Raw genomic sequence first — 24,078 nt, forward strand, 5'->3', positions numbered from 1 at the left:
ATGTCTTGTTCATCATAAGAAATCCCTTTGCCTGTCTTAAATAATGACCCCTTAGAATAAAAAAGTTTTTGGTGGGGTTGGATCAACCAAATGTTATTTTTTTATTCAAAAATGTCTGAATTACGAATTAAAAACTTTTCTTTAACTTGCATGTCACTGAACAGAACAGTGAAAGATTACTTTAAATCATGCACATACATCTGCAAAAATGAGAAATGGTCAATCAGATAACTTCAGTGAATGCCATATGTTCTTGATTTATTAAGGAAAGTGAAGGAAAATTCAAGTAATAGAAACATAATTTATTGGTTCTTATGAGGTAACCTATAGCATTTTAAGCACTATCTTTTGACTGCTGAACTTATAAAAATTGCTTACTTAAAGCATGCAGCCTTTCTAAATAACAGAGAGAGTGACAGACCTCCTCTTCTATCTTTCTGCATTAGAATGAAGCCTTCTGTCTTTCATACTTTGAACTGGAGTTACAGTGTTGGTGAACAAATTTATATTAGGGGGAGGGGTGCTGCCCGTAGTGTTACTCCCCATTCAGCAAATAGTTCTAAAGGAAATGTAGTAGAGTATTATTGAAAATACACTACTTGCACAAACTGTAGTTATGGTGCAGTCCATGCTGTAGTTATAAAAGGATGTTATGCAGTGATGAATGATCAATGTTTTATCAAATAATTTATAGGTCGGAAAAGAATGCATTGAATCAACAAAATCAAAATATACACTGCTGTTGGAAATCAAATTAATTATGAATACTTTGATCTATATATCCTGACAGTTGTGGACATGCACCTCATGGTAACTTTCTAAGTTCATTTGTTTTTTTTCATTGATACACCAAAATATGTTTCTGAAATTGTGCCAAATACCTACTTTGTACTTGGTGCAATTGGCAATCAACTGGGGTTTCCCTTTTATTACAAATAACAAACATTGGGTTCCTTTAGACTACCTAATGGACATACTTTGCAAAAAACTAGTAACCAAATTGATGTTTCCTTTAAACAAATTGTAAAAACTGACATAAGACCTTTGCTTATTGACATGAGGAGTTTATTTAGAAAAAGACATAAGCAACAATTTTGTGCAACAACTCCAAATAGTCCTGCCCAGTTTAAAAAATTTATCAGGTTATTAGCTGTATGTGGGACTCAGGGTCTTTTAAAGCACGAAATTTAAGTTATTTCAATCTGGATACCGTGTTCACAAAGATTCTTGCTCCTATGCAATTTGCAACAAAGCAGTTGTTTCAAACAATAAAAATAGATAAAGGAGAAGGGGCATTATCATCAGAATTTGAAGTGCGAGATTTCCAAGAAAACAAACGGATTTCCAGGGGCTTTCAAAAACAAAACAATGGGATTTTCAACAAAAGGTGCATCCGATTTCCACGGAGTGATTTTTCCTCGTGGTAATTTGCGATTCTGGTTGTTACGCGTAGCTGCGATACAGGCCTAATGCAGACTGACAGCATCCTGGCATAGAGAACAATTTTAGGAGTGTATGGTCAATTGAAACTCTTTTCCCTTGCTCGTCTGTTGAATATTGATGCCTAACTCGCTTAGAATCGCTCCTTGGTTCACTTTGCGTTGAGATAGAAGTTTCACAAACTTTCCCTCCAAAACGCTGGCATTCCCGAACCTTACTGCGCATGTTCCATCAATACATTTTTCAAAAGTCTCGTTTACATTTTAAACTTTGGCCGTTCGTATCCCCAACAAGAAAGTGATCTACATTACTTAGCATGCGGTATATCTTGTTAGTTTTATCTAATTGTGTCATACTTGCAAGATATTTTCATTTGCCCATTGCCCACCTTCTTTATCGACCTGCTCTATTAATTTTTTTCAGTTTATACTTTTCATCAGACTTTGTTCTCGAATGTTTATCCATAGACACTTTCTGCAGCTTTCTTTCAAAATTTTTCTATCTTTTGAAAATGGACTTTCTTTCTTGCTTTTTAAGAAAAAGGAATTTCGAGTCCAAGATGAGGAATAGCACTTTGTTTAGATGAGAAGAGGCATTTCCTGAGCTGGAAAAAAAAAGTTAGCCTTCCTACGTCTTCGCGCACGTATTAGGAGGATGAAAGCTACTTGCTTCTTTTCCATTAAGACAGGCTTGTCTTATGGAGGCAGACAGGCCCTTCATGTAGAGGTGGCAACAAAATGGTAGCAGTCAGTGTATAACACCACTGTTAATTCAACTCTAATCATATTCTTTCCGCTTTGACAAAACCCTACAGAACCATTAAATTATGCTCTTAGGCATATGTTTTAAAGCAGCACTTCGTGTGACGAATTCACGAACTTGACTGTGATTCTCTAGCTCTTTTGCATTGCAAGCTAGAATTAACATGGGTTGATAATCATAATTTCGGTTGACTGGGCGGATGCAACTGAAAAGAGCATTGTACTTTTAACGCTGGTTTCTGCTTAGGCCTCCTAAGCCCTGTGCTAATCCAAGATTTATCGAGCTCTTTGAGTATTTTTAGAAATTCCCAACAATAAACCTTAAAGTTGGTTAATCCTCGATTGGACTCATTATAGAAATATTAAGACTTGTTTTTGTCAATTTTCATATACTCCATTTGTCAACCTTGTCATAATGTGTATGCTGTTTCGACTCGATGAATTTTCTGGTGGGAGAGAAACCGTGTCAAAATTTTCTTAACAAACTTGAAGTTGGTGATCAAATATTTGCAAATTTTGAGAAGATCCCCGGAGTTAGATCCTTTCTCAAGCCGTATTTTTTACTCCCTGTCTCTTTACTTCGCAAACCATCGTCGAGCAATTATTTTTAAAATCCTATCAAAAACGTCTACCCTCAAGACCCAAGCGTTTGATTGAAGAGTTTTTGTGCTAGTATGGTTGGGTCACGTGATGATCCAAACAATGAATTTACAATCACTTGTTTTGGTGATATATTTATGTCACTGTTCAATCTATTTTCACTTTCATCCGCGGGGCAATTCACTCTTACAAATAGCGTACGGGGTTTTTAACAAAAACAACAGGATTTCCAGGAATTTTTCAGATAAAACAATAGGGTTTCAACCAATGGGGGTACGAGATCGTCGTTGAGTGATTAGCCCCCCGCTTTTATTCTGCTTCGCTTCCAATTTTGATATCCCTTTCTCCTTCGCAGTCACATTCTCATCCCTTCGCAGCTCGGACTCTTCCTCGCATAATTAGACTGGGAGGGTCTAGTGAAAGCCAGACAGCTTTCAGGACAGCTTAGAACGTTATTGTGACCATTGCTGAATTGGCTTGCAAGTTCAGTCACGATAGGGAGCGAACCGTGTCGCTCTTTACAATCCACATTCGGCTGTAAGCCCATTACTGAAGACATCTCTATGCCAACCAAAGCGGATAAGGATAACAAGATAAATACTATTTTGCTAAGCGAGTTTGACATGCCACCTCCAGGAAGCTTGACACTGAGTCGCAATGCTTCTAATGGCTTTCCTCGATTGTCTGCTTTTCAAAAGCTGGCTCCTGTTCGGGACCACTGCGAGGCGTATGACTTCTAAATGGTTGGTCGAAAGGGTTTCGAGGCATTTGTAGCCACTTGCCTACTTTGGCGGGAAGAAACTTTGGCGGGAAGGAACTTTGGCGGGAAGGAACTTTGGCGGGAAGAAACTCTCCTGGACTAAAATATTGACGAAAGTGTAGTCTCGCGAAATATCCTTTGCTATTTATTCTCTTTTGTAAACTTGGACGATGAATGATTGTTTTCAACGAATTTTGGTAGCATTTTGGTTGCTTTGTTGGTATGAAAAAAACCCCATTTTAATAGAGCTGTTTTTTTCGCGCTAAATTCAGGTTTTTTTCCAAAATATGAAACTTTATTCTCGCCAAAGTTAATCCCAAAACCTTTTATAGATTGAGGAAATTAACTTCTTCCGAAACTTCCTCCCCTTAACGTACACTTTTTTTTATAAGAACAAGTAGATTTAAATTCGGCTGACTCTTCTTAATTTCTTAAAAAATCTGAAGCTGGATTGTTTTCAATTTATTCTTGAATTAATAGGGTGCAAGCAGTGCAATTGGTGTTCAGGCCTCATTTGCCAACAAAGTGATTGTTGTTGTAAAACTTGTAAGATTTGTTCTTAACTTTGGACCAGTTTTGAGGCTCATGTTAAAAGATTGTACTGTTTGTTAAAAAGTTTCAATCGGAATCTTTCATTCATTATGAGCCAATCACCATCAAAAAGATAAGACGATAAATTTCACCATAGTAGACCATTCTAGCAACTGTCAGTAACAATTAAAAATACGAGGTTAGTATTTTCAGACATCAGTGTTCTTTGTTTTTCTGGTATTTCTTAGATATTTTCTGACAAAGCATCGTCATTCCCAAATCCAACAGGACTCACCTGTAGTACCTTACTTAGTAGGGTCAAACACATAGATGTATTGTCCTATTTCTTGAGGTTCCCGTTTTGTGTTCAAAGTTTCGCGTGAGCTTAAAACGAATTAACCCACTTTGGATAAAGGGTAGAGCAATGGTACTGACTTCTTTGTGTTATTTTCATGTATTTCTAACGTATCAAGCCATATACTGGACACACGTGACTTTAAGGTTACGGTAAACGTTTTCTAGATAAAAACATCCATTTTTCCATTATTTCACAATCAAGAAGCCGAACTTTCAAGGCACACAATTTTGCCAAATTTGAAACTAACAGACATTTTGAAAATGGAAAAAATCCGATGTAAACGAAGGTTTCCATAATTTTTTTATCAAAACTTTTAGTTGAGGTCTGAAAATCTCTTGACCTGTTGAGCCGATTATCGTTGCTTTGCGGTTGTGGTCGCATGTCTCATTTACAATATCGCATGGCACATCCATGTACGGCCGTGTTTATTTATACTGGCTTATTGATCTTAAAGCTTCAAGTGACTTGACCCGGATTACACGTGTACCTTGCAAGTGCAATAAGTAAAATCCCATTTTCTCCGGACTTACAATTTCTTTACATACAGGTACGAAAAAGCTATTTTGTACCCAAGGAACCAATCGAATGGCTCAAAAGTTTGCACACGGCCAGGACAGATGTAGGGTAAGCAAAGTGTGTCTCAAAATTTTTGTATTTGCTCTGGACCGTCTTTTATAGCCAAATACAGCTATGAGAGGGAAGAAAAATTGTTTGTCAATTTTTGACAGGGTATAGTTTCAAGTGGAGGAGGAATTTGAAAAACCTGAGACACAATTTGGTAGCTCAGGATCTTCGCTTTCTGCTGATATAAATCAGATTTTTTTTACCTTAAACGCAAGGAAACATAATAGCTTTTGAAGGTGGTACACTCATTTAAGCAATAAATGTGCCTGGAAAGTATCAATTTACAATATTTTTTGCCAATTATTTTGATATGGTTGGAATCACCACGTGTTTTGATGCACAAGAATTTTGGTGTTTCTAAAAGCAGATCGCCAGAAAACGTTCTTGTGCATCGAATGATGTATAGTTTAATCTAATTCCGTCAATACTCAATAGTTTTGCTTTTAGGTAGAGAAAATTTAATATTGTGTCAAAAACGTTTACCGTAACCTCAATAGCACCGATATTTGTAGGTAAAAGGAAGTGCATGATCGCCATAAGCTTTTGTGCAGGTGCCTATATACACGGCAGCTCAAAGAAACAATAACACGGTAGATGAAAAGAAGTATCGTTATATTAGTCTTGTCGGGGATTGAAAGCTAAAGCAAACTACCATATTTTGCTCTTAATACTATATTAAGCAGCGGGTTAATATGCTTTTCTTTTCTACAAACCGTAATTTCGATCTTTTTTAATTATTGTTGCGTAGGCAAGGATTGAGTAGTTCAACAAAATAAGAGACGTCTATATGTACGAAATATGCCCTTCTCGATCCTGAAGCGAGGCTTTTTTGTTAGAAAACCTATATTTACTGATTTCCTTCTAAAGATGAGTCGAGCCTTATGACCATACTCCACTAACCTCCAGAGAATTTAAGATATCCAGGGTCGTCTGAACATTTTAACATATGATTGGTTTGAAGTGAAATGAAGAATGAATATCAACGAGGGAAAAAAATATCCTTGTGGGAGTTCATGATTTTACAAAGACGTTAGAGAAACGAGACATATCTTTCGTATTAGCCTTTAAAGCTCTTTCCTATCAATAAAAAGCAGCCACATTCCTCCCCTCCTTTTACAACAAGAAACATTTTATTTTATCCTTGATGAAGCAAAGAAAAGTTGGCATGTTATCCTCATCTCGAAACGGGCGTTTGATGTCCATTAGAAATCTGGCTTTCTTGCCGTCAAACAGAATTGTACGGACTCGTTACGAACAACCTGCAAAAATGATTGAGATGCTGAAATCACATTCTGTGCATTAATCCGTTCCACGTTCGAGCTAGAATCGCAATCAAAACATAGCTAAGTATGAAATATGTTGGCTTTTTCACCTAAATATTCTGATTGCCATTTAATTTCTATATTAATTGAAACAAAAACAAACACCGGTTCAATTCAACGAGACGAAAAAAGCGAAGCTCGTTGCTGAAACTGAGCAAAATTAGAGTTGTTGATTATCCTATCAAAAATTCAGTTCCTCGGGTCTTGTTGCGGTGAAGGGTTTTTAGATATTTAAGCTGTAATGTCAGTAATAAATTATTAACATTAATTCTTAGGAATAGCAAAGACTTTGACATTTGAGGTGCTTTGGTATCTCCGAGAAGCCTCTGTAATTCGAGTATACCGCAAATGTTATTGCCAATTATGCCCAGACCTCTGTCTGAAAACATGGCGCCAATTCACAGGGAAAAAACCTCATTTACAATCGAAATGTCATAGGTCTCAATGATGCTGGTCGTGTATGTGTCTTCAGTAATCAAGGAGTGCAACAATGGCATTTGTTGTCAAAGCTGTAGGTCATGCGGGTGGGCCGATTGCTGGAGATTTTAGCCATGGTTCTTACACATATTTTTGTTGTTCTATTGGAAGTTCAAAAAAAGGTTTAAATTGCAATAGAGGTTTAGCATCTGGTCCAAGAGACATGCATTCTGCCAACGTTTCTTCACGTAGATTGCAAATAATGAAACTAACCTGTGTTCAGCTTAAAAGTGGCTTTGTAAAAAGTAAAACTTTTTACGCAATTTTCTTACCAGACCCTACCACCATATCCATTACACTTAATTTTTCTAGTCTAAAGTTGATGTGATTTGGATGTGGATAAAAAAGCCATCAATGCAACTATTTATCTTCTGTTTTTGCATCAGAAAGTCAAGCCTTGTCGTATGAAATGCATAATGCATTTTATCATAAGATGGATAAGTAGGTACACTCAGAAATTTTAATCAAAACTAAAGGTCTTATGAGTCTAAAGTTACCTCTACTCATGTTTTTGCAATAAAAGTTTTAATGAAATAGCTGGCAAGGCGTATAGGCTAGAAAGTTTCCCCCTTCATAATACAGAGCTTGTTATTCCGTTTAATGTTGATGACTTCACGACTATGGGAATCAGCATAAAATGTTGGTTAGCCGTATCATTAATTAACATTTGCAAGTGATTTTATAAAACTATATCTCACAGCCCACCCGTTCAATTTCAAATCATCTCATCTTTGTCTCTCATCTTTGTCTCTCCTCTTTGTCTCTCCTCTTTGTCTCTCCTCTTTGTCTCTCCTCTCAAAAGGCTCTATTTGTGAGCGTGTCCAAAGCAATAGCTACCACCAAATGAAGTCTTGTGGTTTTATTGAATCAATCTGCTGCTCTGCACGAGAATGTTCTGAAAAGGTTGTTCTGAGGAGGTTTCTGTGCCCCATTTCCGTGCCAACGACAAAATAATAAACGCATTTCACTTGACTTTAACTCTTTGAAGCTACTCAGTAAGTGAATATGATTGTGACTGAAAGACTTATGAACTGATTCAGTTTCGTTGCATCAACAATTGGAGTTGAAATGTAAGAAATAAGAGCCTTTAAACATGCATTCATTTTTATATCTTTTCTACTTTTTACTCCTTTTTTCTTGACACTCCCCGAGGAAAGCAGAAATCATCAAGGTAGGAGGATGGCTCAGTGCAGAGGCAGACTGGCCGGTCGGGCTATCGGGCAATCCCTCCAAAAGTTATTAAATTTTCATAATTTTACTTTTAAATGGCAACTCGTTTTGTTTGGTAGGGGTATTAAAGCAAGTCTTTCTCGAGATTAGCGGATAAAGAATGAATAAAAATATCACTTTGAGGTGTTTAAGTACCAAAAAAACTTTTCAAAAATTTTGAGCCTCTTGTAAGCACGCTAGGCCCTGGATTCACTCTCCCTAAAGCAATAATACGATACTTAACTGGAACATCTGAAAAAATTTCTTTTTGGGCTCTCGCTTTATTGTTTGCAAGGATATGACAGTTTTTTACTCATATTCTAGAAAAGCAGATTACTTTAATGCCAACCAAATAGATTTGAGAGTACATATCAAAACAACGGAGGGGCTCAGCCCCCTTCATCGTTTTTTTCTTCAATCAGACAAGAATCATGTAACGCATAGAAGCAGTGACAAAACTTTTGCCCCAGCACGTCTGTCATTTTGAACTAAACAAGAGAAAAGGCGACTCTCCACATTTGTTTTGCTTTCACCTTTTCAATTTCATTCCTCATTGTTAGACTTTATTCTTATTCTGGAGAAAATTTATCATAAAAACAATTCCAACTTCATTCCCATCGTCATGTAGCCTTTTCTAGATGCTCGTTAGTGAAGAAATATTCGCAGAACTTGTTTAGGACGTGCGTTGTTTTTGTTGTACTTCAAGTCATTTTTCCTTAATCTACTATTTTTACCCAGCTTCATTCCAGTCCAAATTATCCTAGAGTTAACTGCTCTGTTTTTGACTCTCTACCTTCGCATTGCCTTTCCACTTTCTTCATCTCATTCCTCATTGTTGGACAATTCAAAATGAAGAAAATTTGAACCATGAGGAATTGTTGTAAAAGAATGCCAACCGGTATTGCCTAGGATCCTCCTTTGGCCAAACTTGATGTTGTAAATATTTTAGATGCATTTTCTGGCCATCTCTATATTGTCATATTTCCAAATATTTTCTTGAATTTGGCCAAAATTCCTAACCACAGTGGCGGGCTTTACTAAACCCCTGAGGAATCTAAACATCCCCCCATGATCGGAAAAATATCAACGTCATTATACTTTGACTGTAAAATTACATATCAAGATATTTCTTGAACATCTTAGACATTTCATTAAGCCCATGATTTGCTCTGTGAGAAGATACAATTTCATTGCAGATTTTAATGTTTGAGCGGTTTAGCAATTAACCAATCAATTGTGAGGCCCCTGATTGTCGTTGTGATGCAATTCAATGATAGAGACACTACAGCAGAGACCCTATGCAGCCAGATTTAGCTTTAGAAATTCATACACTTTAATGATAAATTGTCGATCACAACCTGTAATCTCCTTTGCTACATTCTCCCCTTACTAAAAAGTCATTTAGCTAGAAAACGATAAATTTTTTTTCCCATAATGTAATGGCATGATTTTCTCTTACCTCTTATCCTGCGCCAGAGTTAAATATTCAGTGAAAATGATGCGGAGGTTAAGGATTGTAGGCTAGTAGAGCCCCCTTGTTAATCGTTTACGCCTATGTCTGCATCCCTGGTCGTAACCAATGAGAACTAATAGCAACATTCCAATAGCTTTTAAAACCAGTCTGAAAAGTGTTGCCAAAATAAACTTAGGTGATAAACGTAAACGTCATTGGTTTTTGGGGCCCTTTTTCGATATATTTTCCCGGTCCTAAATTTGAAGCCAGTCCGCTCCTGGCTCAGTGGTTATGATACGAGACGTCCCTGACATGACCAGACTTTCACCCAGAGTTAGGGGAGTCTTCAGCTGCCTGAAATTCCAGGCGTAGGAATCAAGAGGTTTAGTCACATCAAGAGGAAGGACCAGGACACTGTTCGATACACACAACTTCTCAGTTTCCTAAAAACCCAAAAACTACCTTCGGATGCTAGGTAGAAACAAAGCGCGGCTAACATTCAAGGATTTTAGAGTTCTTAAGTGATGACGTCATACAAATAAATTTTTAGAATTTTTGAATATAAATCCCATAGCCCGAAAGAGCATCATGAAATACCTCTAAATGTGCAAAACCAGTCAAATGTGTAACGAATTGGCTGAAATATGGCCACATGTGTATTGGTTCTTACCCATCAAACCTCTGTATTGTCTGGGCCAAAATAACAGTATTCCGTTAGCAAAATTCAAATCTTCTATTGGCCATAGATAACCCAATTTTAGACACATTTGACCTATTTGGCATACCTGGGAGTTTTTCAAGGTGTTCTTTTTATGTTATGCGGTTAAAATTCAAAAATTCTAATAAAAGGTTTTTGTTGACGTCACTCTAGAATTTTATTCTAATGTTATTATGGTTTCCATGAAAGCCAGTGTTGGTTTAAAAAAGACAGTTTGCCTCCCAAGGAGTTGATAGTAGACTAATAACGAACAGCCAATATGAATAATAAGTCATATATGTTGATCATTACAAGATTCTCTGTAATTTTTCAACATTGTTTATATAAGACTGGAATCTTCACCAAAAGCTTTTCCTGAAATATCCTATTTACCTGTTAAATTCATTTTGAAAGCCTTCTCTCTAAATGTCATATAATTTGAGGTTTTTTGTGTGACTTGTTGCCTGGAAATTCCTTGGCTGTTTCGGTCATCAACGACTATCAGTGTCAAAAGACATCTTTAAAGATGATATTAGTTAGGCTTAGAAATGTGGTTTGGTCTCAAAAAATGATTATGAACCAAGATGTTCGGGTTCAGAACAGATAGATATAAACGCTTCTTTGTATGGCACATGCAGTGATGGTACCACGGTAGGGGACTGGGAGAGTCTTTTCCATCTTCCCAAGTTCTAAGAAAAAATGTTGGGAGAGGGCTAATATTGTGACCAAGAACATTGTCTTTTTAGGATTTAAAAGTTCTTTGCGAGATTAAATATTCAATTGATCTAACAGAAGTCTTGTCTCAGAAGATTATATCCATTTTCTAATTTGAGACCAATAAAGCGCGAAGCTTCAATCGCAACCAAGTCAAAAAGTTTCCATCCGCCATAATGCCAAAGAAGAGGGTGAGTTAAAACTTTGTAGCAGAATCTTCTATATTCTAGGCAAAGCTACGGAAAACAGAAAGAAGCAGACATAACACTACTCTTTCTATTTTCAGATTCTTCTCTAAATTTCTATCTTATTTTGAATATTTTTGCATAGCTTCATGATTCATAAATGATTAAAAAAGTATCCAGTTTTATGTGTATTTAATTATTTGGTAAACTTTTTTGCAACTGTAAATATCACGATTTTTCTTCATATCTTAAATACGAACAAAATGACAACGATTTTATATGCATTTAGTTAGTGGATATTGCAGCAGGTTTTAATTGACTATGCATACTCGCTTAGGCAAGGACGGATTAAAGGGGCAAGGATTCGGGAGTGTTGGATAATGATTCGATCTTGGTGCCACACCCTTCAGGTGACTGGAAAATCATGAAAATGCCCGTTTTTAGCTTCAAGATTAAAAATGACAAGAAGATAAATTAAGTAATTGTTGCAGTAGCGGCGCCACGGGTCGGACTGGGGGGGGGGGACACGTCCCCAGTTCTCAGCAGAATCGATTTTGTATTTCGTCTAAATGCGATGAGAAAATGTTGGGGGAGGGGTAATATTTTGACACCGTACTTTTTGTGATGTAATCCTATGATTTTCAAACTGCCCATTTTCAAACAAAAGTTAGTCATAGGCGTTCCCCTCGGATACAATTGGCGTTCCCTGTTGGTAAAAGGGCGTTTTCTGGTAGTTAAAAGGGCGTGGCTTGAATTTTTTGGATTTGTCCCCCCAGGGCTTAGTTGCTGGCTCCGCCATTGAATTGTAGCATCAATTGTTACAACTGGCCTGAAATACAATTTGACATTGCAAAATCATTATTCATTTGTGCTCTTTTTTATAAGCGTAATTACATTTACAAGAATTCAGATTAAAAGGCTCAAAATCTTCAAATAATAAGCAAAGTGCTGATAGCGAGGCCAGAACCAGGAGACGAAGGAGGCAAGCGAGGGGGCAGAAAGTGCCTTTTTGTTCGCAGTGTCAGAGAGTTGCAGGTTCTGGCAAATAGAGTATGCTTCATGCCAACATCATTCATTCCTATCAACATATCCTAGCTACCATTACATTGATACATGACGAAAAACCTAGGGAAACAAAACTTCACCCTGAATAAAAAACTTTCAAATGAAAACAGAATCGAAGCAGAGAAAATTGCTATAAAATTTCCGATAGTTTCCGAAGTTAATTGTAACAAATTTGATGTTGCTTTAAGCCATCAAACTTTAGGGTGTGGAAAAAGAAAATTTCCGGGAGGAGCACCCCCGAACCCCCTCTTTTTCACTTGGCTCACTTCCCTCACCTACATCATCATGCCTTTGGTAAAAGTCTGCCCCAATCTGCCCCGTCATACTTATGCTTCTGGCATCCCTAAATGCTAAGAACATTTCTATTCTTGGAAAGAATCTTATCCAGAAAGTTGCCTGTGACATGAAAAAATATTTCACCTGTGTTCAATCTTATACACACTGCATATTCTGATAATCAAAATCTAATGCAATAATTATAAGCTTATTGAATAAACACGAAGAAAAAACATTTAAAGAATTAACCATAATATGAAGCATTGTTCGAGGCACAAATTGAGTTTCTGCCAAATTTACTGTATGCTTCCAAGGAAAAGAGTGGATCCATCAATTTCCACCCACAGGGTTATTCTACCAAAAAGCGGCCCTGATAAATAAGTGTAAAAACAGCCATATTTTACAAAACAAGAGTTTTACTTATACCAGTTAAGTTTTTTGGGGGCCAAGGTCCCACGCCCCCCCTGGTATCGCAGCCCTTGTATTCTGCTCATTAATTTGGATTAGAATAAGTCAAATTATTTTTCAAAATTTTAAAATTGATGTTCATAGAATAAATGCAAGAAAGTACCAAGGAACATACATTCTCTACAAAGTACTCTACAGCAATGTCGTACAAAAAAATTCATTTCTCCTCCTTGAGAAATATGACATTTGACTAAAACCTTATACTTGTGTTTGTTTTAAAGGAAATTTAGTTCTGGCCATAAGGAGCACAGTGGTTCCGATCTTCGTTGCTGGATTGTGTTTTCATTCCTATAACAGCAAGCTAAGATATTTTCACTGCGAGAAAGTGTATACAAGGCAGAGTCAAAAGACTATCTGGTGAGTTGGAAAAATAGTAAGCCTTCTGTTTTTAATGTAAAATGGCGCTTCTGTTAGAGCTGGCCTACGCTAAAATGCCGAAAATTTATGGCTTTTACTTGGAAAATTGAGGATCCTCATTTGTTGCTTGGTAAGCCATCTATGATTGTGAATCTGAAAAATTTGTGTATGAAATTTTTGGGAATTATGGTGCTGAATTTTTTCATGGTACGTTACTTTTTGTAATACACGAAATTGGCACACCTCACCCCCGACCAAGACCATTTGTAGGAAGGTGCAAATTGATGGCCAAATAGTGCTTAAGCTCTACATAAAATAACTGGTTTGACATCATTTTTGCAGGGCTTAGAGGTACAAACCTAAGCTGAAGCCATTATCTTTGCAATATTGCCTGGTCACGTAGAAGGAATGGCACTAAATGAATTATATGCGTACACCTAGCAACCGAATAAACTGCATTACTTTTGAAAGTTATCGCAAAATTGTGGTCCAAAATTGAGCGAAGAGAAACTAAAAGCAGAATTCTTGGTGAGGAAAAGCTTATGTTTCTTTTTCATGGTTTTAAAGGCTCAGAAATATTGTCTGTTTTAGCTGTGTCTAAACAAAGGCAAACCAGACATGTCGACATAGTACATATATCGCTTGCATCATCACAAATTAATAAACGGAAGCTTCATGTTTACTCGTAAGTTGAGTTTGTTTTTTGTTATTCTATGCTGTCAATAAAGTGCAGCGAAGAATAATAAATCTGAACACAATGAAAAGGATGAACAGCGTAAACTTCAACTTAGTCATGCTAGTTTAGAAAATAAAAGGATGTGCAAAGAATTACCTTTGCAATTTGTAAACAATCACCAAAACAGGCGTTAGGTAGGTTTACAGTCAAACCATTAACGAGCAGCTTCTATAAGCATAACCTCCAAAAACACTAAGCTTGTCTTCATTTCTAAGAGCTGAATCTGCCACTACTTGTGATAGTCTATGGGGTAAAAAATTAGCCTGCATATGATAGTCTTTTCATTGAGCAACTTACAGCAGATTCTCATGTTTCCACAAACTTATATGGTAGTGTATGATTGCCTTGTTTTATTGAACTTTAAGTTGTAGTTTTGAGTTTCTTTCTTAATGTGATCATCAGTCCTATTTATTTTTCATACAACAAACCTATTTACAGTAATTTTCATTATGTTTTTGATTTTATGAGTTTGAGTTTATTACATATAAAAGACTTTTCTGATGTATAATTTAAGACCTATCAAGAGGTAAATAATTTGTTTATGATATAGCAGATAAAATATTATAAAAATAAACAAAAATTATAGAGACAATACACAATTGGCTGGTAAAAACTATTAGCAAGGTAGCCCCCCATTAGATTGCTCAGAATGATTTTCTTTTGAAAGGTTGAATTTTCTTATCCCCTTCAGTAAAGATTATAACAAACACAAAGTCCGAATCATCAATGAGCCAATTAAATTAAATGCAAACCCTTTTTACATTTTCCTTCTTGTCTCATTACAACTTGGTGGCAATATGACACATGATTTTGTAGGGAATTGTATTTGTTAAATGTGAATTCATTTTCATGATACTATAGTAATGATGATAGGAAACTTATTAATCTTTTGTTCAAAAGAATGTATCACCTGGTAATACCTATTTCTATGGTGGGTGGCTTCTTGGAATCAATGTCTGAATACTGCTTTGTTACAAGTTTTATACATGAATCAAAGAACTGTTTCATGTTTGCTTATGTGTCATGGGTTGTTTATCTTGCTGCATTTTTCTGGGGTTTGTTTTTATTGTTTTGTTCAGGACCTGCATTTTGCTGACCATATCTTTGATGGTATTTTCTCCTCCTTTCAATTCCTTGACTGAATTTTTTCCCTTTCATAAGCTACCTTAAACCCTGTCTATAAGAACATGCTATGATTTTTCCAAAGGGAATGAAATGAAAGAGTTATGAATGAAATTTAGTTTGTTCTTTCGATATAACAACCTAGTTAGGACAATAATAGTATTACTCTGAAAATAGATGAAAAGAAACTTCTTTGATGCAACTCAGTGAAGCTTGAAGCGCAATAATTTTTTTTTCTGAGACAAGTTTATTTAGCCAGTGTTGTTAAAAAATAATTCAGTGAGGAATGCCATATATCTTCAAAAAAGCCAATTGATATGCTTATTGTTTTTTATGCTTTCTGGTATGTTATTTGATTCAGTTTGTTTGTAGGTGAAATTGTATTAACATCAATTAGCATTTTCAGCTGGTTTTTTATTTGGATAGTATTTAGATATTGTTGATATTCCCAGTATCTTAGAGACATAACAATCTTTTGGATAGTATTGGATATTGTTGATATTCCCAGTATCTTAGAGACATAACAATCTTTTGGATAGTATTGGATATTGTTGATATTCACAGTATCTTAGAGACATAACAATCTGGACAGGGCTCTCTATATTTCATAAATATTTATGGTGAACTGATATGTATAATAGATAATGGCAGAGCAGAGGCATAGAGTGGCCTTAGTCACATGTTTGAGTCCTGCCCTGGTTGATAAAATTGCTCACATTTTCTCTCGTATTATGTTTTTCAATCCTGCTCTGCCCCAGCTGTCTAGATCCTTGTTTTAAAAACAGTGTATTCCCTTCAATGTGTAAAATATGCTAAATTAATTACATTTAATTTTGTATCAATGAATTGGAAAATGTGTATAGCTAACACAAGAATTTGTAATATTCTGATGAAATGTAATGTTTTATTAACTTGGAAGATAGTGTTTCAGAAAGCTGTCTGATGATTGCATTAAGGGAGAAATTTGGATCTGCGACATAGAGCTATCTTTCTCTACAAACCAAAGTGATATGCATTGTTTATATCAAAATTTGTCCAGCAAATGAACTTAAACGGTTTTATGCATTTAAGACTAATCAAGACATAGCATGCTATACTAGAGCTTCATTTTCAACCCTAATTAGTTCCTGGATAAAAACCCTTTCTTATTCTTGGTCCATTTGTTAAGCCAAGAGACGTGAATCAGAGAACTACAACATTACAACCCAAGGATATTTTATAGATTTATACTGCTTTAAAGACATTGAGTCATGGTAAATAGGCCTTTTCTAATAGGGGGTCATTTGGTTTCAGTGTGATCACTGCTGTTTTATGGGATATTTGCATCTGTTGTTGACAACTTGCCATTGATGGAAATTGTTTTTTCAATCAGTATGAAGTGAGTTCATATGACCAGTTCCAAGTCAACCAATGTCATCGCAGTCATGAAAACCATGACTAAGCTGATTTCGGCACTTATGGTATACCCAATCCATTTTATCATGACTTGATGCCCTAAATTCCTCTATGCCCAGCTGAATACTCATCTGAAGGGTACATCATATCTTGATTTCGAGGACTTATTGTTTTAATTAAGATAATTTCTAACCCGAAAAGACTTTAAAGCTTCAAATAAAAACAGTGTGCCACAACAACATTAAAATTTTCAGGAGTTGAGTAAGGCAAAACCAATGTAGACACCTATTGATAAGGAACCTTTCATAAACTGTTGAGCCTCCTATTTCTAAAAAGACCATGCTTCTATCATAAGAAAGATACGATAATGTTTTTGCTGGCTGACTTAATTGCCTCTCTACTTCTAGATTTCAGTTGTTTTCATATTATTCTTCAAGGGCATTTTGAATTTATAAGTAGAAATGTTTCCTTAGGCAACTGTCACGAATGAATAGCTCTTTAAGCCACCAGACGAATATCATAGCCATGGTTTGAATAGGTATGCAATTGCCTATAGGAAAAACACAACATGCATGTCCTTGTTTTGATTTGAGGTCTCATTAAATCTTAAATTGTCTACACTTGCCAGCATTTTACTGAAAATGTTTGTAATGATTAGATTAAAAATAACCCAAAATATCTTCCTTAGGGCCAAACATATTGTTGATTTTGTGAGCTGTTTCTTGCTTAATAATTACAGTTAGAAGCAAACAGTTGGTCTTCGAAGGACAATTATGATTATCTCTGTGAATAATTAATGCCTACTTTGAATGCTTCATTAAAATACTACCACAGTGCATGAAGGCATTTTGAGCAGTGGCATATCAGTCGAGGCAATGGCTCGGTGAAAGTAGGTTCACTGCACATTATGTTAATCCATGTGTATGGCCTGTCTCCTTCTGAGATAATCTTTGTTTTCACTGTTTGATATGATTCAACCCCAGTCTTATTTCTTGCTTTGTGCAATATAAACTAAGGCAGTATTTTCAGACCTGCGAGTGGCCTTTTCCTTTTTACAGGCGAAGTGACACGCAACAGAATAACTTGTCTTCTTTTATAGCTTTCTATTTTGCTAGGAAAGACACCTTTGTGCCATCATCTATGGCTCCATACCTGCCATAAACACAGCTTCTTCCAATTTCTTTAAAACCGTCCCATTTAATAACACCTTGGCAAACTTAAGGCAAACTGTCCTTTAAGCGAGACTTTTGAACATGCAATTTGAATCAAGATCCAAGCTATGATCATAACTTCTCCACCATACTCACGCTATCCTTTCATTCTTTCTCTATCACTGTGATAAAATTGATCTACCAAATATATTGCTGTGCCTCATGTTGAATTTGATGCTTTCAAGCGTAAGGAACCAGAAAACCTAGTGCTAACAGCCAAGATGGAAGAAAGAAGCAGTATAGGGTGGGAGAGGACAATATTCCTAAGCAGCCTGGGCAGTTGGATGTCAGTGCAGGTAGCAGCATAAAGGAGGAAGCACATGACAGAGCGGACGTTGCTAATACAATCCTTGACCAAAGTCCTTGGAACAGCCCGCGGTCAATGTAAGGTTTTGATGAAATAAAATTTTGCGGCCGTAAGATGCAGAAATATCCCCATCCCCCCGAAAACAATGTTGGTTGAAAAGCCTATTACATATCCTATTACATTGGATGAATTTCAGAGTTACATTGGATGAATTTCAAGCTTTAAAACTGTTAAAAATTGTTTCAACATTGTTTCAAGAGAAATAGGGAATGCTGCTGAACCTATGCGAAATTTTAGCTTAGTGTACCAAGACTTTTGGCGAGCATTGTAGCTGCTAAAGATAGACAGTGCTAAACGACCATGACCGCCATCGCCATGGAATGACACGGCTCCCAAGCAAACAGAATAGAACAGTTCTACGGCACCATTTCCTAGTTTTATTTCACTAGCTACCTTAACAGCCATAAGCTACCATCTTAACCAAACGTAGTCATCGAATCAGCTTCTGGAATCAAACTTTCAAGCTTTCTTTTATTTAAATTCAGATTTCAAGGGCGTGATCAAGATATTAATCAGAAAACTGAGATTTAAAGGACAATATAAAAACTAGAGCTTTTGTCTGTAAGAAATGATTGGCAAAACTGTGTGCAAGTCAATGAAATCAGAAAGCCTTTTCATAGCATAGAGTTTAATAATATTTACAGAAATCATGAAGGGCTTATTTAGAGTCTAAATTGGCAGGTGCACGAGGTTCACTTGTAATAATTACTCTGGCTTGGAGCGTTTTGTCTTTCGTTTATATTGGTCTGCCGATTACTAACTTTCACGTACCAATTTTGTAAATATTGAAGTTTGGTGTTTGAAGTTGGAAATATTTGCGCACTACTGGAGCCCCGCTTTCACTCATCATCTTCATTATTGTCGCCTTTTTTCATTATTGAAGTCATCATCATCATAATCACGAATCATAGATGTTAATAATCAATAATCGCCATAATCAGTCACTTGAATGGGTTGAGCGATAAAATAAGGGGAAGACCTACACTAGAGAATTTCCAAGAAGGGTTGATGAAATCCCCCGAAGCAACGGTGTTTTTTACATGAACTCGCTTGATTTTATTTCTTTTATTAATCTTGTTGTATAACATTATAGTATTTCTCTAACCGAGGGACTTACATGCCAAAAGAATTTGAAAATGAAATGAAGTGTATTGTGGATCATACGTGGGAGAGAATGAGTTGCAAATTTTGATGAGTGAGTTGCAGGAAGGTCACAAAGGCTTAGACTACCATAAGCATAACATAGAAAGTTATGAAAATGTTACCGAATTTTGCAGTTGTGATAATTACTATAGTAATGAAAATACAGATTATTTCTCAGTTAATCAATTAACTGCAACGGTATATAAGGCCCCGTTCACACGGGAACGCAATCGTTCCGTTTCATTTTTGTTCCAATTTCTGGAACGGAAAAGTATGCTGTTCAAACGGCAACGGAACGATTGCGTTTCGGTTTTTCCGTTCTGCAGTTTGTGCACCAAAATAAGAAGATGATTTTTAATGCGCGTATCCATAATGGAGATAGATTTTATAATTTCGATTCATCTCTGAGCTGATTTCGTGGGTTTTTAAACAATTTGAATAAGAAATCACCAAATGGAAAAAGTGGAGAAATGGAGAAATAAAAAATCACCAACAGCGCCCCAAATATAGCAAGCTCGTGGGAAAGTGGACTTTCCCACACCAGAAGCATTTGCTACTTTTCTGAAGCGGCCTTCATCAGCTAAATAGTAGAGTGTTATTGCCAGTTGTGTCTCCACAGAAATAGGCTCTCTCATTACTGTGGTTGTCTTTTCAAGGAAAGGTCTCAGCTCCTCAATTAATGTCATAAAAGTGTTTAAAAGTTGTTCCACCAAATCTTACTTCGGCCAGATCTTTCCCACATGCTTCGCCGACCTCTCCTGTCTTTTGTAGCAAGTAGAAATGTTAATGTTTGACCAGTTAAAACACCACGTCTTTCTTTCTTTTTCATTTTGTTTAGAAGTAGATTCCTTCTCTGTCTATATGCAAGCTTTGTAAAAGAAATAATCGCCATGTTTAGCTTCAGTAATACCGTGAGTGAAGCAAGTGAAACTCCAAGAAGCCCAATGGTGTTTTTTAATTCCTCCATTTTCTTCGCTGTGTTTATTATTGTCACCTCTTGCTTCCCACAACAACAACACAGACGCTTGCGCCAAAGGCAAAACTCTTATCGTTCCATCTTTTGGACCAGTTCTGCGCGTTCATACGGGAACGGAACGGAACGATTGCGTACCGTTCCACTTTTCGTATCACTTATTTTATCGTTTCACTTTTTGGAACGGAACGGTGTCATTTGAAGCGTTCCCGTGTGAACACAACCCCTGAGCGTTACGCTTTTCGGAACGGAGAAGAACGAAACGGAACGGTTGCGTTCCCGTGTGAACGGGGCTTAAAACTGTGATCTTCAACACCATTATTTTTTAACAGTAAAGGTTTATAGCCCGAAATTGCCCTTCATCTATCGAACATAAACATGTAATTTGTACATTTAAATGATAGAACAAAGCAAAACATTAATAACGTAAATAAAACAAACATGATAGTATTATGATTAACAAAGGTTCTTATCAATTACTATCATTATTCCAAAAGTTAATAGAAAATATATTTCTGATATGATGGAGGATTATCATCGCTTAAGTAGTCTTCGCTTTTCCGTAATGCAAGAATGATTTTTTTGCTAGGATTAATTCAATTTCTTTTTGACTTCGAAATAAATTAGTCTGTCAAGTCAGATTTGAATTAACCTTCCCCACCATCTACTCTTATATTCACAGCTGTCACAGTGAATAATAGGGTTAATCTTTTTGTTAATGTTTAGCTTTGTGGTAAAAATAAATGTATGATAAACTGCATTTTGCCACAACGGTTCAAGATAGTACCCCTTAGATTAAACTGCTATACAAATTGACTGTAGCAATAGGAAGTTTGCAGTGATTAACAGCAGTAATTGTATCAAAACCTAAGCAATACATGAATGTTATTGTGATGCATTTAGTGTAAATTCATGCCTCTGTCATAACCTACGAAGAAATGAAACTTTGACGCTACGGTCTATGAAAATAAGGCCAATATCCGGCATGGTTATAAGACCCAAATAATCCTAAAATTGATTTCCTTCGTTGTATAGCAAAGAAATCAAAGCGTTGCGTTGTATAGCAAGTCAATTTAGGCATCTTTTTTGACTTGTGCAAGAGCTACATTGGCGAATAAATACGCCATTTTGTTATTGTATGCGTAAAACAGTGGTGACCATCGTAAGATTGTGAATACCGATATGATTATGATGATGACTCGCTTGTTCGCTTAACCCTTAAAGAGCTCAAAAACGTCTTTTGGTATACTATCGGGTCGCTTCAGTCAATGTCTTGATTGAGTGTTGCTCCAAGAGCTCGTCAATTTTTAATGGAACATCAAATCGCCTGTTGCTGTTCAGTTGTATGCATTGTACGGCCGACAGCCTACTACGAGCAGGTGAATTCTTGCGGGGCTAATTTACTGACCACGCAATTCTCTTCAAAAACATTGTCAATGAATGATTTCATTCTTCTTAAAACATCTTATAGATTTTATGAAGAAGAATGCTTTGTGTAAAAATTTCAGGTTGATAATCGGAAATACTCGAATTGGGATGGAAACGGTTCAAGATTAAACCGCAAAAAGTTCCCTACAAAAACGCATGCCCAGAAAGATCGTTTAAAAACCCTTTTCCTAAAGTTGATGTTACTTCAAGGTTCTTTAAGGCATGACACTGTATCCAGAGTATGTTAATTTACTGCTGGAGGATGTGCTTTATAGATTTACACGATCCTCTTTGGACAGAAACGAACAATATCCTAACACTGGTCTTGGCCTCACATCATTTTTATTATTCCCATCAACCACTTCACTTTATTATCAATAAACAGGAAGAGATGGGGAAAGAAATTTTGTTTTTGTTTCTTTACCAAATCATCCGGAGATTGCGTTCTCAGATACTCAGAGCAGTTTGTACCAAGTAGCCAGATTTTTTCACTACTCTGCCGATAAAACCCGGTTCTACCCAGTACGAAACCGGCAACCGGAAATCCCCTTTTTAGATTTCTACCACCAGGTTTCTGCCGCTGTAGAGGCAGCATTTAAACCTCTGTATTCTAAAACGCGAGTTATCATTTGGCAAAAGGTGTAAATATTACGCTATGAGTTCATATGGTAAACTAATAAAGAAAATGCATTTTATCTGAGTCGTTACGCTTGTTCATAACGTTTTCCTGCCAAGTATTCGAGAATTAAGAAGGAGATACTCAGTATCAAGGATGTTTTAGGAGGTTGTATTTTCGGAGTCCGGATATTATAGCGGTAATACGTCGGTTAATATCCAGAACACCCTAGACCATCAATTTCCTATTTGAAACTGGGAAATTTGCCTCAAAACGGAAATTTATGCAGATAAAAACGGAGTATTTTCCAGACTTTTTTAACCGTTAACGCAGGACTAGCTGCAGTCAAAAAGCTTCAATAACTAAACGATGAAAGATTGGATTTTCTAATGGATCTTTCAAATATGCGACGCTTTGGTTGTTCTACAATTTATCAGTCCTTGTGAGCACAAGAGGTTGAATGTTAGTGGCCTTAAAGTGTGAACTATATCAATGAATCATATCTTTGATAACTACAGCATTATTGACATTTTCACCAGCAGACGAAAGCATCAAGATCTAATAAATTTTTAATATATCTAACATTTAATGTTTCATGAATTTTATGGTAAATCTTCAGTTGGCTTATAAATACATAAGTTGGTCGGTAAAATATCTGATGTCACTTTGAAGTAACGTGACATGTCCAAATTAAACATCATATTCTTTATCGATGTCATTGTCTGTAAATTTTAATTTTCATGACCCTGCCACCCCTATTGCACTAGAGGGTATGCAATAGGTCCCCCGATATCCGAGTTCCCGCCAATCAATTCCCTAACCCTGATCTTACCGATTCCCGAATCCCGCTCACAGAAATTTGCCACTCCCCGATTTCTGTCTCCGAAAAGTGACGATTCCTGCTTCTCCGGAAGCATATTAGGTACCCTCCTACTACGCCACTTGAATGAGGAATGGGTCGTCTTTCTAACATTATACCTGTCCCATCTGTTTGAATCCTTGACTTCATAGTCCGGATTTTAGCCCTTACAGTTCCCGACGGACGTTGTTTATATAGGGCAGTTGACGATAAAACTCAGAGGAATTTTGCCTGATGCCATTTGCTCATTCAGGTGCCCTCGGCTGCGAAGATCAAATTGAATTTCTAGATATTCTTGGTACGATGTTGCTACGGATTTTAACCAACTAGTTGCTGGTGTAGACAAAGTCATCGGTTTCGTTTACCCAACTTTTTGTGGCTTGTTGAGTGCAGAAACTGTTTTCAGTAAGTTTCCACCAATAATAATTTTGCTTTCTTGCTTTTTGCTTTGTTTTCGTGATGATATATTTTTTCATAATTCAGTGGCAGTGCTGCCTTTTCTTGTTTTGCAAATATACGCAGTATTTACGGAGTGAGCTAAACGTGTTACTATAATAAAACATAGTTATGGCTCCTTTTTATTTCGTTTTTCCTGCGGTTAATGAAGATGTCGGAGGAATATAATCTATTCGTCCTGCCAGTTTCCTTCTGATCGTTCGATTCCTTTGTGATTTTTATCAGCTATTATAGATATAATCTATTTTGAAGATAATCTCACTTAATTTTCGCATCGTTCCTAAACGCTTCTTCTTTGCAATAGTTTATTCTTCTTCTTATTTAAGTCCAGATATTCAGGTTGCCGAATATCTATCCCTTCTTGCTAATGAAAGCCACGAACGAACGATCTAAGTATTGATTTATGACCAGCATTGGATATCATTTTAGGCTAAATAAGTTTGATACAGTACATCATTTTTTGCTTCACGAATTT

The 24,078-nt window shown here is 36.4% G+C and overlaps 1 protein-coding gene across 4 annotated transcripts in view; it reads left to right on the top strand.

Annotated features, from left to right (window-relative positions):
- The first annotated feature begins 13,133 nt into the window (after positions 1 to 13,133).
- The window catches only part of LOC135688532 (uncharacterized), a 30,401-nt gene continuing 19,456 nt past the window's right edge, over positions 13,134 to 24,078 (top strand). For 2 of the 4 annotated variants that reach the window (XM_065205423.2, XM_065205427.2), the window contains exon 1: positions 13,136 to 13,297. The gene's annotated coding sequence lies outside the window, so the exon portion shown is untranslated. The other 2 variants (XM_089114155.1, XM_065205425.2) reach the window with 2 other exon arrangements.

This window comes from Rhopilema esculentum, chromosome 19 (genome assembly GCF_057945365.1).
Source record: "Rhopilema esculentum isolate cy_ngs chromosome 19, ASM5794536v1, whole genome shotgun sequence".
Lineage (NCBI taxonomy): Eukaryota > Metazoa > Cnidaria > Scyphozoa > Rhizostomeae > Rhizostomatidae > Rhopilema > Rhopilema esculentum.